This window comes from Anomaloglossus baeobatrachus, assembly GCF_048569485.1.
Source record: "Anomaloglossus baeobatrachus isolate aAnoBae1 chromosome 7 unlocalized genomic scaffold, aAnoBae1.hap1 SUPER_7_unloc_1, whole genome shotgun sequence".
Taxonomy (NCBI): Eukaryota; Metazoa; Chordata; class Amphibia; order Anura; family Aromobatidae; genus Anomaloglossus; species Anomaloglossus baeobatrachus.
In genome coordinates, this window is record NW_027441815.1 from 125,375 (window position 1) to 130,043 (window position 4,669).

Sequence of the window (4,669 nt, forward strand, 5' to 3'; positions counted from 1 at the left end):
AGACAATAACCTGCTGACCCATCTAGATACGGCCAAGCTGGGCGCGTTGGAGCAGCGGTGGGTGACCAGGTTAGCCAACTACGATTTCACCATCAAGTACCGGGCCGGCCGTACCAACGTCAATGCCAATGCACTCTCCCGGATGCCCCACCTGTCGGAAGAGGGGCCAGAGGATGATGACCTCGAAGAGATCGAGTTGCCTGCATTTCACCGGCCATTCACTGAGAAGGTGCACGTCTACCAACAACGGGTGAACCTGGATCCGCTGCCCCGACAGGACTGGCAGGAAGCTCAGGACCAGGCACCTGCTGTCCGCCTGGTCAAGACTCTAGTGGAACAGGGTTCTGCTGGGATAGACCCTGCTGCCCCTGCCGAAGCCCAACGTCTGTGGCAAGAACGGACCCGGCTATACCTACACCAGGGGAAGTTGTATCGCGAGCTGATTAATCCAAAGACTCACGAGAAGATCCGCCAGCTGGTGATTCCCCAGGCTAACGTGCCCACCGTCCTGCAAGCATACCATGATGGTGCAGTGCACTTCGGGTGGAAGAAGCTAGAGATGTTGTTAAGAGAGCGGTTCTATTGGAGTGGAATGCGGGAATCTGTGGAGGCCTGGTGCCGAGAATGTGGCCCTTGCGCATTGAGAAGGAAGGACGAGGCCAGCCAGAAGGCACCCCTACACCCGATCATTACACACCAACCGCTGGAGCTGGTTGCCCTTGACCATGTAAAGCTCACCCCCAGCCGAAGTGGGTACACCTACGCTCTGACCATCGTAGACCACTACTCGAGGTTCCTGGTGGTTATCCCAGTTAAGGACTTAACCGGCCGCACCGCTGCTAAGGCTTTCCAGGCTTATTTCTGTTGACCGCATTGGTACCCGGAGAGGGTGCTTACCGACCAGGGTCCGGCCTTTGAAGCAGAGGTATTCCAGGAATTCTGCCAGTTGTACGGCTGCAAGAAAATCCGGACCACGCCTTACCACGCCCAAACCAATGGCATTTGTGAAAAGATGAACCACTTGGTCCTGGGCCTCCTCAAGACGTTACCACTGGAAGAGCGGAACCTGTGGCTGGAGAAGCTACCTGACCTGGTCGATATGTACAACAACATCCCTTCCAGCTCTACGAAATGCACTCCAGCATACCTGATGAGAGCTCGTCCCGGCCGGCTACCAGTGGATCTGGAAATGGGCTTGGAAGCTTCAGAAGCACTCCTGTCGACAGCTGAATGGGACACTCGGCGGAGGACACAGTACCGACAGGTCCAGGAGTATGTTGAAAAGAACTTGTGCCGGAGTCGGGGACAACAGGAGCAGTGCTTCAACAAGAAGGCGCCTGCCGGTTCCTTCCAACCTGGGGATGTAGTGCTGAAGCGGAAAAGAAGGGCCCACAAGCTGGATGATCAATGGGAAAAAACCCCGTATGTAGTCCAGCCCACAGGATGGGAGAATGGGAAGGCCTACCAGATCAGCCGTGACCAGGGGGGGACTTTGGCCACGGTTTCCCGAGACCACCTGAAGAAGTGCCCACCAGCATTGAGAGTAGCGGATGAGGCTCCAGTTCCCAGTCCAGTGGAGAAGGAAAAAGAGGTAATCCACACCATGATGGGTGATTTTCCAGCAGACTGGCCTACACAGAACGGTGCGGTGATCCTTCCAGTGATACTGTTCCCACAACCCGTGGATGAAGAAATGATGGAAACGGTTAACCGCGAGCCAGTGCCCAGGGATGTACCTGTACCCAGCTCCCCTACGCCTCCGCCTGCCCCACATGATAGCAGGGAGGAGGAACTGACTGTTCCCTCTGCCCCACTGCCTGTCACCACTGACACCGGACCCCGAAGGTCCACTCGCCCCAACCTAGGTAGACCCCCACTTAGGTACAGGGAAACTACTCTTTAAAAGGGGGGGGCTTTATGTGTTGAGTGTACCAGTTTGAAAGTTTTAAATGATAAGTAAAGATGATCAACCAAAGAAGTTTACCTGATTGAACCGTGATTAAACCGGCCGTTGCCGGCAACTGTTGTCCCCGTAGGGACTGTGCAACCATTGCGTAAGGAACTGCTTACGGACAAGCCCGAGAACTTGCAGGGCAACCACAAACTTAGTGCAATGTAAATAAAAATGTTTGTTGGCTTGACACCGTTACCGCCTCCGGAGAGGCTGATTTGGGAGGATGGGCCTGGAGGAAAGGGATGGCCTAGGCCCGCCACTACCGTAACCGGTGGCGATCCTCCGGGGGTTCAGGGGTCCCCTTGGACGTGGGCCCCCTGAAAGAGACAGAACCCGCTCGGGCAACTTGGTGCTGGACTGGGGTCAAGGGGTGCTGCCCGCTTCTTAGGGGCAGCATCAGGGCCAGGTTGTTTGGGTGGGAGAAGAGCGGAAGCTGTACCGTTGTAAAATGTTTATGATGCTTTTACATGTTTTACCGTTTTATTCTTTTTCAGTTGTGAAAATAAAACCGGTGATGGACGGGCAGCCCGCGGACGGTCTGCATTTTACTATAGGGGAATGTGGCGCCCTGGACAAGCCAGGTCGTCACAGGTACTACACCAACACACTCTACACTCCGGCTAGGCACACCGAAGCTAAACACAAATCCTAGTTGCCTTCCTCCAGGGGCTGATGTCCACACCAGGGGGTGGGCCAGGCGGTTGATCCCACCCACCGAGGAGTTCACAGTCCTGGAGGCGGGAAAAGGAGTCAGATTAGAGATCAGTTTTGGAGTTAGAGAAGTGAAGAGGAGAGGAGACTGACCGTGTCCGGGTGTGTGGCCCGGGCACTCAACAAGGTTGGCAGACGGTGGTGACCTTCTGCAGGAGAGGCTGATTGGAGTGAACCGTACGGACCGGGGATGGGCGGTGGCCCGCCGGTACCAGATCTGGGAGTGAAGAGAAGCCAGCACCATCCGGCAGGGCCTACGGACCCCGACCAGGCTAGGAGTCGCCGTAAAACCGCTCAAATCCGTTAGCGACAGGAACCTCCAGGGTTTCCCAGCAGTCAAGACCCGATTGAAGGCAACAGCTCACACCGTAGAGGGAAGCACAGTCACCGCCAAGGCTACAGTTCCCAGGGCCAGAGCCTGCGGGCAAAAGGGGCTCCCTCAGCATCCATCCAAGCTGGGGAGCGGGTTACCGGTGGGAAGCCCGCTAGATTTTGGGGGAATAAAAGGGGTCCAACACCACATCCCCACAGGTGCACACCCACCCATCAAAGAGAGCTATAAGCCAATACCACCTTCACATTGCCAGTGTACCAAGGACATGTTGAGCAACATGAAGGCGGCTGGGGTTATCCGTGACAGTTGTAGCCTTTGGGCAGCTCTGTTGATCCTGTTAAAAAAGAAGGACGGCACCACTCCCCGTATTGAGGAATCGCTAGCTGCATTGAGAACTGCAAATTATTTTTCTACCCTTGATCTCACTAGTCACTATTGGCAAGTGTCCGTTGCTGAGGCAGACCGGGAGAAGACCGCCTTCGCCACCCCTATGGGTCTCTGCGAGTTCAAAAGCATGCCCTTCGAGCTGTGCAATGCGCCAGGAACCTTCCAGAGGCTGATGGAATGCTGCTTGGGACAAGATTTTAGGGTGTATAAAAAGGGAGATTAGATCCCGTGATCCCAACGTATTGTTACACCTCTATAAATCACTTGTAAGGCTACATCTGGAATATGGGAACCAGTTTTGGGCTCCACATTTTAAAAAGGACATTCAGAAGTTAGAGTCAGTTCAAAGGTGGGCAACTAGACTACTACAAGGAATGGAAGGCCTCCCATATGATGACAAGTTGAAAAAGTTATTAAGTGATTATTGGCTGCAATGGGGCTTTCTGGCTGGTGCCAGCCTCTCTTCTTAGCACACAGGAACCACAATCCCTACACCATGCTTCAATGGATTCTCTCATCCCAGCCCAGTAAAACTACATATTTTACACAGTCATAAGCAGCCAAAAGGGATCTATTCTATTCAATTGCAAATGATCTAGATAAGACTGAGAATAAGATACTGCACGGGACATAGCAGAGTTGGTCAAGTTGAGTGGAGATGAGTTTGCTATTTGGCACAGCTTTTTGCATCAATAAAGCAAGTAAAAGGTGTGAAAGATAAAAAAAAGGGTGAAAGTGTGAAAAGTGAATTGGCCAAATTGAGGTGCATATAAAGTTTTTGCTTTCTTTCAATTCACTAATGGGGCTCATTTGAATCAGGTGAATTGAGTTCTGCTTTTGGAAACTGGGTTAAGAAGGGGTGCACCGGTCCTGGAGGTACTGCAATACCAGGTCAATGCGTGCAGTGGACAGAGCAAGATTTTTTCCATCTCCTTGTTCTAAAAATCCATTTAATATATGGTCCCCAGAGAGGGGACGTATCAGATATTAAACTGATAAGAACAGATTTAATTTTTTTTTTTTTCTGTTTATCAGTAGGACTTCAAAATAACAAAGGTGATCGCCTCCCGTTGCCTGGGAACCGTCCAGGCACAAGAGGGCTATGTGTCACCAGAAGGCGCACACACTTCCTCAAGGCCGGCAGACGTGCAATCCCAGGCACCTTCCAGTACCGACCAAGGTAGCGTCCTCCGAAACTACACTTGATCTTAGCCAAAAGGCCGAGAAGCTATAACCCGAATTGGTTACGGCCTTGAGTGGCACCCTGGCCTATACCGGACACA

At 52.7% G+C, this 4,669-nt stretch overlaps 1 pseudogene; it reads right to left on the minus strand.

Annotated features, from left to right (window-relative positions):
* Positions 1-4,240: 4,240 nt before the first annotated feature.
* On the minus strand, positions 4,241-4,447 carry LOC142259378 (U2 spliceosomal RNA; annotated as a pseudogene).
* Positions 4,448-4,669: the final 222 nt, after the last annotated feature.